This window comes from Schistocerca serialis, chromosome 4 (assembly GCF_023864345.2).
Source record: "Schistocerca serialis cubense isolate TAMUIC-IGC-003099 chromosome 4, iqSchSeri2.2, whole genome shotgun sequence".
Lineage (NCBI taxonomy): Eukaryota > Metazoa > Arthropoda > Insecta > Orthoptera > Acrididae > Schistocerca > Schistocerca serialis.
The window spans coordinates 475,111,550-475,126,223 of record NC_064641.1 but is presented as its reverse complement, the minus strand read 5'-3'; the positions used below and the strand labels follow the sequence as shown (position 1 = coordinate 475,126,223).

The window sequence follows — 14,674 nt, the reverse complement described above, 5'->3', positions numbered from 1 at the left end:
ATCGAGAGAGAGAGCAGAATGGGGCGGAACTCACGGACTTTGAACGTTCAAATGGCTCTGAGCACTATGGGACTCAACATCTTAGGTCATAAGTCCCCTAGAACTTAGAACTACTTAAACCTAACCAACCTAAGGACATCACACACACCCATGCCCGAGGCAGAATTCGAACCTGCGACCGTAGCAGTCCAGCGGTTCCGGACTGCAGCGCCAGAACCGCTAGACCACCGCGGCCGGCCGACTTTGAACGTGGTCAGGTGATTGGGTCTCACTTGTTTCATAGGTCTGTACGTGACATTTCCACACTCCTAAACATCCCTATTTCCACTGTTTCCGATGTGATAGTGAAGTGGAAACGTGAAGGAACACATACAGCACGAAAGCGTGCAGGCCGACCTCGTCTGTTGACTGACACAGACAGCCAACAGTTGAAAAGGGTCGTAATGTGTAATAGGCAGAAGTGTATCCAGACCATCTCACAGGAATTCCAAACTGCATCAGGATCCACTGCAAGTACCATGACAGTTAGGCGGGAGGTGAGAAAACTTGGGTTTCATGGTCGAGCAGCTGCTCATAAGCCACACATCACGCCGGCAAATGCCAAACGACGCATCGCTTGGTGTAAGGAGCGTTAACATTGGACGATTGAACAGTGGAAAAACGATGTGTGGAGTGACGAATCACTGTACGCAATGTGGTGATCCGATAGCAGGGTATGGGTACGGTGAATGCCTGGTGAACGTCATCTGCCAGCGTGTGTAGTGTCAACAGTAAAATTCGGAGGCGGTTATGATGTGGTCGTGTTTTTCGTGTAGGGGCTTGCACCCGTTGTTGTTTTGCGTGGCACTATCACAGCACAGGCCTACATTGATGTTTTAAGCACCTTCTTGCTTCCCACTGTTGAGGAGCAATTCGGGGATGGCGACTGCATCTTTCAACACGATTGAGCACCTGTTCAAAACGCACGGCCTGCGGCGTAGTGGTTACACGACAATAACATTCCTGTAATGGACTGACCTGCACAGAGTCCTGATCTGAATCCTATAGAACACCTTTGGGATGTTTTGGAACGCCGAATTCTTGTCAGGCCTCACCGACCGACATCGATACCTCTCCTCAGTGCAGCACTCCGTGAAGAATGGGCTGCCATTCCCCAAGAAACCTTCCAGCAACTGATCGAACGTATAACTGCGAGAGTGGAAGATGTCCTCAAGGCTAAGGGTGGGCCAACGTAATACTGAATTGAATTCCAGCATTACCGATGGGCCGGCCGGAGTGGCATTGATGTGTGTGATGTCCTAAGGTTAGTTAGGTTTAAGTAGTTCTAAGTTCTAGGGGACTGATGACCTCAGATGTTAAGTCCCATAGTGCTCAGAGACATTTGAACCATTACCGATGGAGGGCGCCACGAACTTGTAAGTCATTTTCAACCAGGTGTCCGGATACTTTATGATATATATGTATATATCCTCATATGCTAACTGAAGTGTCTCAGGTCTGCTATCGTTATCCTCCACTGACGGTGATACTAAAGTAATTTGGAAGGATGTTGAAAATTAGGTGGTCCGTCAAGATAAGAATATTCTCTGAAGATCAGGCGATGGAAGAAATCTGTGGGAAACACTGACAGAAAGGAGCCACAGGTTGATAGGACATGTGCTTAGACATCAAGGCGTGACTGCCGTGATACGAGAGGGTAAAAACTGTTGGGAAAGAAAGGGATTTGAATTTATCCAGCAATTAATTGATGACGTTGGTGAAGAGGTTGGCACAGGACACAAAGTAATGGTGGGCGGCTCAAACCAGTCAGAGAGGGGTTGATTGAAAAAACAAAAAATCACTAGTACATTTTTGAGTGAAAGCGGGTGCCCCACTTTTATTTTAACTGCTGTGGAGCCAACGTGTGTTGACACTTATTAGTTTTTCACAAAAGAGGCCCAGAAAACAATACTTTTTAGGCAATTCCCACAATGTGTTGGTATCATGATCAGCAATTCAATATATTTTTGTAATCTGTTAATTAATGTTTCTATCAAAGTTGCTTCTAATATTTTATTAGTGACTAGTTTTGAACTTTTTCGTTCATTCTCAAATGTTTGAAAATTTCGACTTTCGCATTTTATTCATAACACTGTATCTTCTAATACGGGTAATGGTTTGAGAATGAACGAAAATGTTTGAACTAGTCAATAATAAAAATATTACATGCAACTTTGACAGAAATAAATTAGAAATAAATTTTGGTCGTATGCTTCCAGGAAATTTAAATTAGGACAGTTCTTTCGGTTAATCGTCTTTCTATGGTTCTTCGTTTTCTTGTATGTGATATACGAGAAAATCACCCGCTGAAATGCCGGAATTAGACAGGAGCGCAGCTTGTGTTTGCTAAGAACGTCTTCAGATCCGTCCACTCGCGTGCTTAGTGCCAGACGTTCCATAAAGATTCTTTTGCACAAGAGTATACGTTGTGATTTCCGCGGTCCGAATTAATCCAACTAGAAGTTTTCATCTCCTGTCCGGAAATGTGTTTTTCCTCCTAGTTCGAGTAGCTAATTTCTTTGCATTGGGTGTTAAGCATCGTTCTTAAAACTGTTTATCCATACGTGAAAGGAACATTAAACTCCAGAAAGGAAAAAATACGAATTGGAGGAGATTAATAAAGTGGGCTGTAATGTCAAGTGTTCGATTAACTGTTAAAACAGTCTCTGCTCAGGCATGTTATTTACTATTACTCACAAAGTTCTTCGACGTCGTTGATGCCCAGATACCACCTGCAATGTAAATGATAAGCAAGCAAAAATGTTGAGTTCTGAACACTCAAGGAAACAATTAGCAGATGGAACGTGTCGACTCACCCAAATGTTGCTCTGCTGATCTCTAAACCCCGGTTGATGGATCTGAAATCATGAAACAAAAAGCCATCAGGAACAATTTTTTTTTAATTCTGCGTATTTCTCTCTCAAAAAATAATTCAAATGTGTGCGTGCAGCAGTTTCAGGAAAAGGATGACAACTCTGTTGGCCAGTTTCTAGGGGTCACTAAGATGTGTAACATAGTCTATAGAATATATGCGGAATTGAGATTAAAATAATCAGTAGAGAGCAACAAAGCACAGCATCAGACTAGTCATATACTGTAAAAGAATAAACAAATCCTCACTATATAAAATACAGAATAGACACTACTGCCTGTTTCATGGCGTCAGTCCACATTTTCTTTGTGTGCACCGTGATTCTTGGTCCGTCTGGTTAGTACGTGCAAAGAATAAATAAATAAAAGTATGGAGATTTTACTAATATCCGACTGTCTTTTGGAAGGAGTCGAAAGTATTTCACTTATTATATTTTGGAGTCTGATATATACTCTTGATCGCTGAGGTGAATAAAGGTTATTGGTGATACTTTTGCACTGAACAGCCTAGTAAGGAAATAATTCACAGTACCATTTTACGCCTGCCTACAGCCTACGTGTTCAATAAAATTATCTATTTGTTGTCTGCTGATAACGTTTTCATAAATTAATATGCAAAGTATCTGCATGAAATGAGCATCTGAAGTTACTTCGATGTAACGTGCCAACACTGGAAGGAATAGTAAGAATAAGTTGTGTTGCATGAGAACAAATGTCAACAACGCGTAGTGCCGATGACGACATTGACAGATGGGTTGGAGAGTACTACGTGCCTGACCACTTGGACATGTGTTGTTACTGATTTTTCGTGGGGATCAATGGGTTCAGGTAGATAGGACGCCAAACAGTAGTGAGAACAGTTACCTGGATGACTGATTAGAAAGCCGACATGCTGGATGAGGTGGAAACAGTACCTGACCAACGATGTTATCAGCATCACTTTCAGCGCGCGAGGTGGCACAGTGATTAGCACACTGGACTCGCATTGGGGAAGACTGACTTAGGTTATCCGTGATTTACCTAATTCGCTTCAGGAAAATGGCTGGATGGTTCCTTTGAAAGGGCATGGCCGCTTTCCTTTCCCATCCTTCCCTAATCCGAGGTTGTCCTCTGTCTCTAATGATCTCATTGTCGATAGGACGTTAAACACTAATCTCCTCTTCCTCCTCCTCCCCTGCATTACGCTATACGTCGTAGTTCATACGACGATCTTCGTCCATGAGGAACCCATACGACGTAGACTTTATCATGTTTCACGATTTCCTTTAGCGAATCAGCTTAGGTGTAAAAGTGTTCCTTGATGTTACTTTACTTTGCTCGAATTAATTTCACACTTACCATTCATCAGCACGAATTTTATCTTTCTTAACACTTTGCCGTCCGCACGTCTCGTACATAATCGCTTGGCGCCGGCAGCGCTAGTTCGGATTACTTGGTTTTCGTAGGCCGCTTGTCACCTTTCAGTTGATGAAAAGCTTCAAACACATTGACTTTTGCGCGCTTTAAATTTTCTGGAAATTCTCTATTTTGCCGTATCGTTCCACAAACACGAATGTTCTTTTCAAGTAACTTCTCTGCAAGTTCTACACATAATAATTATCCATGCAGAGGTCATGCCACTTTCCATCAGAAGGTGTCAGTAGTTCCAGCAATGTTTTTGCTAAAGGCTGTCCAGCGCCGGAATATATCTTGATTGAGGAAATGTATCCCGTACTCGAATCACACGGCATCCGAATGAGTATGCCGTATTTCGTAATTTTCGACGGATTGCAAACTTTAAAATTTAACCGACCATGCTACGGTATCATTCCTTCATCAGTTGAGTTGTTTTGGCTTATATTAAACGTTTCTTTAAACTTTTTGGAAAAATAATCAATTACGAATTGCACTTTGACAATCCGGTCGGCATTATCCGGTTTATTGTTGCTGTCGGAAAAATGTAAAAATGATAATATTCGTCTGAATCGGCTGTGGGACATCGTTTTGCGAAATATCGGTGTATCTATCAACGGATTCGTTGACCAATAATCATCGATCCTTGCTTTTTTTTTTTTACAATTCCCATAATGATAGAAAGCCCAAACGATTTTCTAAGTTCGGGTCCCGTAACGTCGACAAAAGTGGCATTTTTTAAAACCAGTTTCCTTCTATTGCAATTTTGACTGTAGTACTTGATGGTTCCGTTGCTAATATATTCAACTAGATCGTTGGCAATACATAATTCTACGATATCCTCGACGCTCTGTGTATTTTTGACATATATGTTTGGACCCGAGGATCCTTCAGATTTATTATTGGTCCCCGGTAAGTGAAAATCTGACAACTCTGCACTGTCTTCTACGTCTGATTCAGCCGAATCAGTAGGGAACCGTAGCGTTCGCCGCATTCTTCTTGGACGTATTTCACTATCTTCCTACGATTCTGCTTCACTTTCATTTTTTTGATATCCAGTGTCTTCATCCCAATCAGCCAAGTCGTCAGGAATGTCAGACAAGACGTCCGCGCATTAATCGTAAACAATCCTATTGTCTCTTTCGTCTGCCATGATGAAAGGGCACAAGTACTTATAAAAACAAAAAACTTAATGACGTGTGTAACTTATTGTTACCTAAACGAAGCACCAACAGATGCAAAAGATACTGAAGTGCTGTCGCCGACCACTGCGCGACACCATGCTCATGCTCACGACACCACTGTGGTGTCGCCGGCCGTTGACCGCTATTTCACGCACTACACCACTGTGGTGTCGCCGGACGGCACAGTGTTAAACACTGCCAGTTTTAGCGACATATTTGATTTCTTTAACCTGGCAAGATGCCTAACCAGGCATTCTACATATTTTATATTATATACGCTGGTGTGCAAAACTAAGGACGAAAGTAACTTTCGTATGATGTCTCACCACCAAGTAACATAGTTCGACAAAAGTTGGACAATACATAGACGCACCTGCTACAATATAGTACAGAAGGTAATTGAAAGACATGCGTAGTAAGACGAAGAGAAATCACACTTTTACTTAAAGACGATAATTACACTAAAGTCATTGTGATTTATGATGGTCCACTGGACATTACAACACGGGGGACATGGTTCTTAATAGGGTGTGTCATCACCATGGACTACAGTGCATGCTCTGCAATGTGCTCCCATGCTGGCCACAAGCTTAGTAAGGAGTTCTTGTGAAAGGGCGTTCCATTCCTTCAGCACCGCGGTCAACAACTGCTGGATTGTCGTTAGTGCATGTGCCGTGCTGTAATACGTCTGCCCAACGTACCCCACTCGTGCTCGAAGGGACTCAAGTCGAGAGAACGGTCAAGCCAGTCCTTTCACTTCACTTTCCAAGCGGTCCTCCACCTGTCTAGTTCGATGCGGTCGCGCACTGACAGAGACGAATGCACTCCTGAAAAACACACGTGGGGAAGGAGTGCAGTGTCACAGTAACGGTGACCAACGAGTGCACAGTGTTAAAAAGATTTGGAGGTCAGTACGCCCATGAAACACTATGTGCAACACTATGCCTGCCCACACCGTAATACCTGGACTACCAAACCGACCATCACTGAAGACAATTCTATTGGCAACGTTACTCCAGTAAGACAATGTTCCTGGGTGCATAACATGTTTTCTTTCTCCTCGTGTGAGAACAAGGCCAGTATTAGCGTCAATGATCGCTTTGGTTGTCCAGGTGTTATAGTGTTGAGTGGCATAGTGTTGCATGGGGGCACTAACTTCTAAATATTTGAACATGGTACACTCCGTACTCCTTCTCCATGTTCGTCATTTCTGGGATCCCCTATTTTTGTGGATGACAATGCGCTAGGCCGGCCGGAGTGGGCGAGCGGTTATAGGTGCTTCAGTTTGGAACCGCGCGACCGCTACGGTCGCAGGTTCGAATCCTGCCTCGGGCATGGATGTGTGTGATGTCCTTAGGTTAGTTAGGATTAAGTAGTTCTAAGTTCTAGGGGACTGATGACCTTAGAAGTTGAGTCCCATAGTGCTCAGAGCCATTTGAACCATTTTTGAAAAACCAGCGTTTGGGCCACGGTTGCAGCGGCCTTCTTCTGGGTCTAATGGTGCATTCTAGCTATGCAGTCTCCTTTATATTTTGTTGTTACTGTTCACTGCACATGTCATTACGTCATAATTTTAAAAAGATAGTTAATCTCATCGGTCACGTAAGGAAGAAAGAGAGGGAATTTTATTTTAATAGGCTATTGCGGTGGAGGGAGAACGTACCCTCTGTTTTCTGTTGGCTCTTGTGTTATGTGCCTTGATTGGTGGTCATCGCCGAATGAGAAGTTGGCTGCTGTTTACCAAATGCTGGACGTCGGCCACACGGCGGCAGTTACTCGCCGGTAGTCCTCGTGCCTCGTGTTGACAGTGCGGTCTGTTGGGCTCTGATTGCTGGCAGCCGAGATGGGGCAAGCCTGAGTCCATCCTCCCCGTTCATGTTATTAGGGTGTTTAAGTACTTCAATGGCGTCTCTGATTTTGCGTTTCGTCATAACCGGCTGCTTGGCCAACACAGGCTTCGCTGAATTTTATTTCTTTTCCGCAGTCCTGCTGATGTTCTGCCACTGCAGATTTGTTGTATTTCCATAGACGAATATAGCGCTCGTGTTCCCGAATACGCGTTGCTATTGGCTTACCAGTCTTGCCGATGTATGCCTCTCCACATTCGCATACCACCTTGTAAACGCCTGCAGTGTATAGTACATCCACCTTGTCCTTAGTGGAGCCTAGCTCGTCCTGGATCCTACGATCACTATAGAAGACAGGCTGCACCTCAACGCGGCGAATGTGTGCCTATTCGGTCACTAACATTTTTCACATAAGGCAAGCCCACTGTTGGCTGCAATTTGCCTACTTCTTGCTTATCTTTCTTATTTGCGTTCGTCGACAAGGCTCTGTGGATCGACTTATGGCTGTAGCCATTGGCTAGAAACGTTGGGCGTAGCATCTTAAGGTCAGGTGTTATGTTTTGAGCATCACTTAGGCGCTGCGCACGGATTGCCAAAGAACGGATGACAGAGTTCTTCTGCACTGGGTGGTGGTAGCATTGGGCGTGCAGATACCTGTCTGTATGTGTAGACTTGCGATACACTCTGTGCCCCGGTGTGCCCTCCGTTTTCCTGTATACGTCGACGTCTAGAAATTGAATTGCTCCATTCTCCTCTACTTCGAGCGTGAACTGTATCTCCCCGTGCATGTTGCTAAAATATTCGTGAAACTTGTGTAGCTCCGTTTCACCGTGAGGCCATATAGTGAACGTGTCGTCCACGTATCTGAACAAGCAACGTCCGTCTAAGCAATTATACTCCAAAGTTACTTTCGACGTTAAGTTTTGCACCCAGTGTACATTACCATAAGCATGTTGTGCTACAGAATGAAATTTTCACTCTGCAGCGGAGTGGGCGCTGATATGAAACTTCCTGGCAGATTAAAACTGTGTACTGGACCGAGACTCGAACTCGGGAACCTTGCCTTTTGTGAGCAAGTGCATAACCAACTGAGCTACCCAAGCGCGACTCACGACCCGTCCCCATAGCTTTACTTCCGGCAGTACCTCGTCTCCTACCTTCGAAACTTCATAGAAGCTCTCCTGCGAACCTTGCAGAACTAACACTCCTGAAAGAAAGGATATTGCGGAGACATGGCTTAGCCACAGCCTGCCGTTTGTTTCCAGAATGAAATTTTCGCTCTGCAGTGGTGTGTGCGCTGGTATGAAATTTTCTGGCAGTTCGTAGAGCACTTAGCAGCGATAGGCAAAGGCCCCGAGTTCGACTCTCGGTCCGGCACACAGCTTTCATCTGCTGGGAAGTTTCATATCAGCGCACAATTCACTGCAGAGTGAAAATTTCACTCTGGAAACATACCTCAGGCTGTGGCTAAGCCAGATCTCTGTAATATCTTTTCTTCCACGAGTGCTAGTTCTTCAAGGTTTGCAGGAGAGCTTCTGTGAAGTTTTGAAGGTAGGAGACGAGGTACTGTCGGAAGTAAATCTGTGAAGACTCGTGCTTGGGTAACTCAGTTGGTAGAAAACTTTCCCGCGAGAGGCAAAGGTCCCGAGTTCGAGTCTCGCTCCGACACACAGTTTTAAACTGACAGGGAGTTTCATATTGTACTACATTTAGGAATTAAAATTTACAATATCACATACAAAATAAATAACACACACTTTATAGTTGTTTATCACAAGTACAACAATAAAAGGAAATTACGGGAAGGTAGGTTTTAATTACAAGCACTGGTAATAATGGGCATGAGAGAAAGAGATGGAAGAGGGAGAGTGAAAGAGATGAAAGGGGGAGAGTGAAAGAGATGGAAGAGGGGGGGGGGGGGAGAGAGAGAGAGAGAGAAAGAGAGAGAGAGAGAGGAGGAGGAGGAGGAGGAGATTAGTGTTTAACGTCCCGTCGACAACGAGGTCATTAGAGACGAAGCGCCAGCTCGGGTGAGGGAAGGATGGGGAAGGAAATCGGCCGTGCCCTTTCAAAGGAACCATCCCGGCATTTGCCTGAAGCGATTTAGGGAAATCACGGAAAACCTAAATCAGGACGGCCAGAGACGGGATTGAACCGTCGTCCTCCCGAATGCGAGTCCAGTGTGCTAACCACTGCGCCACCTCGCTCGGTTAGAGAGAGAGAGAGAGAGAGAGAGAGAGAGAGAGAGAGAGAGAGAGAGAGAGAGACGTGGAAATATAGTGAATATGAGGCAAAAGAAAATGGCTTGACTTATAGAGAAAGAAGCATAATTGGGAGAAGACAGCATCATTGGGTGCACAGTTTGAGAAAAGAGAAATTTGGTCATGTACGTTAATCTTTGTGGAAACGTTCTGAGAGTGACCAAAGGAAGTACTTCACCATCTTGTTAAAACGTGAACGAACGGGACATGTGGCAAGTAAAGTTGGGTATCTGTGTGCGTGGCACACGCACCTGTTGGAGTAAAACAGTAATATAACAAAAGACCTGACAACTGTTCGCCAAAGCTAAATCGGATGCATATGCAGATGGAGTTTCGTTGCTATTGCGGTAGTTAATGGAATGCAGATTGATTTCAATCGAGTGCGCCCGTTTTGCCGGCGGCTGAAGTGTGTATTGCGTTCGTCGGATAGGGAGTGTGGGTTTGTATTTCTGGTTTCCCTGTCCGTGAAGTTGTTATCGAGCGGTTGGCGTGTCTGACCGACTTTCCTCTTACGCGAGCTCCTCTGGAAACAAAATCGTCTGCGCTGTAAATTATTGCGAATGAAAGTCGGTTTCTGTCTTCGCAACGTCGGAGAAGGAACAGATCGAAATACTGATCCGTCAAACACCAGGCAGTGGTTTTGAGCAGATCGCAGGAGCCGTGATGAAATAAATGACGAGGCCCGCGGGGAAAGACGGCTGTGCCGCAACGCGTTGTGTCAGCGGTATGTATCCGCAGAGTATGTACGCGGAACTGCGGAGTCGCGCTGACGAAGCTGCAGCCAGGAACGGCAAACAGGTCGTCGCCCATAGCTGCGGTACGTTACGCAACGCCGCCGCTGCCCTGGTGGTGTCAGCTGTAATATAGTCAGCACTATATCAACAGCATGCTAAGGCTTCTGGGTCTTCCTGCAATGCACGACTCGCCTTCGCAACAGAAACTGATATCTCCTAGGAAAGAGCACTGTTATCATTGTAATATATATTATAACATCGGAAAGTCTTGGTTTCAGTGTCAGACCCTACAAAGTACGAGGAATTATTGGAAGTAATGAAGCAAAATTTAAACGTCCCGTCGACTACGAAGTCAATACAGACGGAGCAAAATCTCGAAGTAGCGAAGGATGGGTAAGGAAATTGGCCATGCCCTTTACAAAGGAATCATCCCGGCATTTGCATGGAGTGATTTAGGGAAATCACAAAAAACACAGATTTTGATGGCCGGACGGTGTTTGAACCGACGTCCTCTCGAATGCGGGTCCTGCTTGTTAACCACTGCACCACGTCGTTCAGAAAGGTATTAGGAGGACGTCGACTAATTAGGTGTTTTCTTTCAAATTTGGACCCCCTCCACCCCTTCGTGAGATGTGGTCGGACCGTAACCCTACTCCACGTGAGGTTTACCCCGTAGTCTGATAAAAGCAAGTAAAAATGAATCATTTATTTGTTTTTATTAAAATTAATGAAACTATGTTTGTATGTAATGTGTATTAAAAGGTGTTCTTAACATGTGATAAAAATACTATATTTTAAACGAGCCAGCCCTGAGTACTATTCGCGTGGACAGAACAGAGACAGACGGACAAAAAGGCCCCACAGAAATTGTGCTAGCCATTTTGGCGGATCCCCAGAAAATGACCTTTCTTATATTATACACACTAAATGTAAAAAAAAATTTATTACTTTGTTGGCGAAACACGACATTGTTTGTACCTTCCTCTGAATCATATTATTACGTAGCTTTTCAATCTATTGATTAGCATGATCACAAAGAGAATTCTTGTCTGTGAACTTCAGCTTAGCATCCCTCCACAAACGTTTAACTTCTTGCTCGCATACTTGCTTTGACGTGTCGGTATGCCACTTATCATACTGTGCGTATTGCAAAAGTTCTGGTACGAATTCGTGTTGGACACAATAACATCAACTTTATATGCGTTGCAGAATACCGCTAATCACTCTCTGACGTGTGATTTCGACCAGCGGGGCAGAGAACCACCCAAATGAAATCCAACACTTGGGAGGCAGTTGTTTGAATTCGGGTAATCTTGGTCATGCACACGTGTGAAGGATCGGTTCAGGTCACAGAAGTCGTAAAGAGTGGGGGGCACTTTAATATTTTCTATGCGCGGAATTAATTATTTAAAACAAAATGTTACCCGTTATAATAACGTATATTCCGTGAATTAAAAAATTGACGAGAGATCTTCATTTACTTCCTCCTCCCTCGGTAAACAACATTTCGTCAGATTTTTCCGGACACCTCCTCCCCCCCTCCTTCTCCTATTTTGATCTGACATAAGCAATGAACGTCACTTTAACGTCCAATAAAAATTGCAGTAATACCTACTGATAGTGCGACAGTCTAGCTGAAAGATAAATAACTGATTCTTAATTTACGAAATGTAAGGACGTGTGCTTCAAGAAAAAAAGAAGTCGTCAAATTTTATTACGTTACAGACGACTCAAATTAGATTCAGTCTTATTATTGGAGTGTATAAGGATAATAGTGCGTGAGGATATGAAGCGGCACGATCGTATGGGCTCAGTGTTAGGTAAATCAAATGAGCCAAAAAAAAAAAAAAAAAGAAAAGAAAAGAAAAGGTACACCTGCCTAGTATCGTGTGCGGCCTCCACGAGCACGCAAAACCCCGGCAGCACGACGTGGAATGGACTCAACTAATGTCTGAAGTAGTGGTAGAGGGAACTGACGCCATGAATCTTGCAGAATTGTTCTTCAATCCGTAAGAGTAAGAACGGGTGGAGATCTCTTCTGAACAGCACGTTGCAAGGCATCCCAGATGTGCTCAATAATGTTCATGTCTGGGGAGTTTGGTGGCCAGCGGAGGTGTTTAAACTCAGAGGAGAGTGTTCCCAGAGCCACTCTGTAGCAATTCTGGACGTGTGAGGTATCGCATTGTCCTACTGGAATTACTCAAGTCCGTTGGAATGCAGAATGGACATGAATGGATGCAGATGATCCGACAGGATGCTTACGTACGTGTCACCTGTCAGAGTCGTACCTAGATGTATCAGGGGTCCCGCATCAGTCCAACTGCACTCGCCCCACACCATTACAGAGCCTTCACCAGCTCGAACATCCCCTGCTAAGATGCAAGGTCCGTGGTTTCATTAGGTTGTCTCCATACCCGTACACGTCCATCCGTTCTACAGAATTTTAAACGAAACTCGTCCGACCAGGGAACATGTTTCCAGTCATCAACAGTCCAACGTCGGTGTTAATGGGCTCAGGAGAGGCGTAAAGGGCATGGATGTGTGTGATGTCCTTAGGCTAGTTAGGTTTACGTAGTTCTAAGTTCCAGGGGACTGATGACCAGAGCAGTTAAGTCCCATAGTGCTTAGAGCCATCTGAACCGAGGCGTAAAGCTTTGCGTCGTGCAGTCATCAAGGGAACACGAGTGGGCCTTCGGCTTCGACAGCCCATATCTATGATGTTTCGTTGAATGGTTCGCACGTTGACACTTGTTGATGGCCCAAAGTTTAAATCTGTAGCAATTTGCGGAAGGGTTGCACTTCTGTCACGTAGACAGATTCTCTTCAGACGTCGTTGGTCCAGTTCTTGCGGGATCTTTTTCTGGCCAGAGTGATGTCGGAGATTTGATATTTTATCGGATTCTTGATATTTACGATACATTCGTGATATGGAACAGGGTTGGGGGGATCAGATAGTGGCATCGAAACTGCCCTCCGCCACACACTATTAGGTGGCTTGCGGAGTATGATGTAGATTTAGATGTAGGTGAAAATCCCCACTTCACCACTACCTCGGAGATGCTGTGGCCCATCGCTTGCGCGCCGACTATAACATCACATCCAAAGACGTTTAAATCTCGATACCCTGCCATTGTAGCAGCAGTAATCTGACAACTGCACCAGACACTTGTCTTATATAGGCATTGCCGACCGCAGCGCCGTATTCTGCCTGTCTACATATATCTGTATTTGAATGCGCATGCCTACACCAGTTTCTTTGGCGCTTCGTTGTAATTTGTTGGTAGGTTACTGGGTAACTGCGGTTTGTTAGAAAATAGATAAGAGAACGCCTTATGAAACTCACGTAGGTCTACATTGTAGTACTGCTGACGTTTCTGGTACGTATATGCTGAAGCACCAACTCTCGGAACTCTGATTTGACGAGTTTCAAATGTCACAACATTGACCTCTCACTTAGTCGATCAGGAAAAGTATGCGGAGTTCTTGTGGATCGTTCGTAATTGGTATTAAGTGACTTGGGATTAGTTCATCGAAAAGACTACAGCCTGATTTTTTTTTTACCAGCCTTTTTCTATTCGAGCTTCTGCTAGGTGCATAATAACCTTGTAGGTTGCGGAAAATTAGACCTTACTGTTTATGTAAAGTTGTGAATGGACGGAGATTAAATTAGCAGTATTTATTTGAGCACGACATTGGGCACTAAAAAAAAAAAAAAAAAGAGTCGCGACAGTCAAGATGGCGTAACTCGTTTTGAGCGAACGCTGCCACTGAGCGGAACTCCTTAGCGTCGTTCGCCGTAGAAGACGTAGCGTCCGCAGCAGGGCGGCAGCGGCGCAAGTTGGTAATTCGATCAAAGGCTCTGCCAAGAATCTGCACGTGCTTCGCTTCGCGCACCGGGGGGTTCCCTTCTCGTACCGGTGGGAAGCAGTCAAGCGCCGGAGCGGACACGCAGTCCACCACTGAAGTGTACGTTCATCGAGTCGTACATTCGCACTTTGTGCCGTGAGCTGTTGTTTAGTCACGATTCACATTTTTTATGATCTGCTGTTTACGTCTAATGCTTCAAAATAAGTATGCAGCTAACTTCACACAGAACACCAACTACCATCTACAATTAGGATTTCTTTTTATTTCGTGAACGGTTCAAGATATCGAAACGACATTATTGGCAAACGAAAGTAGACTGAGGAGTTTGTAATTTTGTTCTGTGGGCAATGTGCTTAACTCTGATATTAACGAGATACTGATGCAAGTACAAGAAGGTGCTGATAAGTGCATGTTTTTTCAATTAAAATTGGTGTAGATTACTTGTGATGCTCTGGCATTAAACCTCGTTCTTTGCATAA

At 44.5% G+C, this 14,674-nt stretch overlaps 2 protein-coding genes across 2 annotated transcripts in view; one reads left to right on the top strand and one right to left on the bottom strand.

Annotated features, from left to right (window-relative positions):
- LOC126475150 (GTP-binding protein Di-Ras1) overlaps positions 1-14,674 on the bottom strand; it is a 1,323,975-nt gene that overhangs the window by 835,303 nt on the left and 473,998 nt on the right. Inside the window, exon 3 of the mRNA XM_050102765.1 lies at positions 2,856-2,897. The gene's annotated coding sequence lies outside the window, so the exon portion shown is untranslated. The remainder of the gene's footprint in view (positions 1-2,855; positions 2,898-14,674) is intronic.
- LOC126475149 (pancreatic lipase-related protein 2-like) overlaps positions 1-14,674 on the top strand; it is a 429,898-nt gene that overhangs the window by 106,369 nt on the left and 308,855 nt on the right. The window lies entirely within an intron of this gene.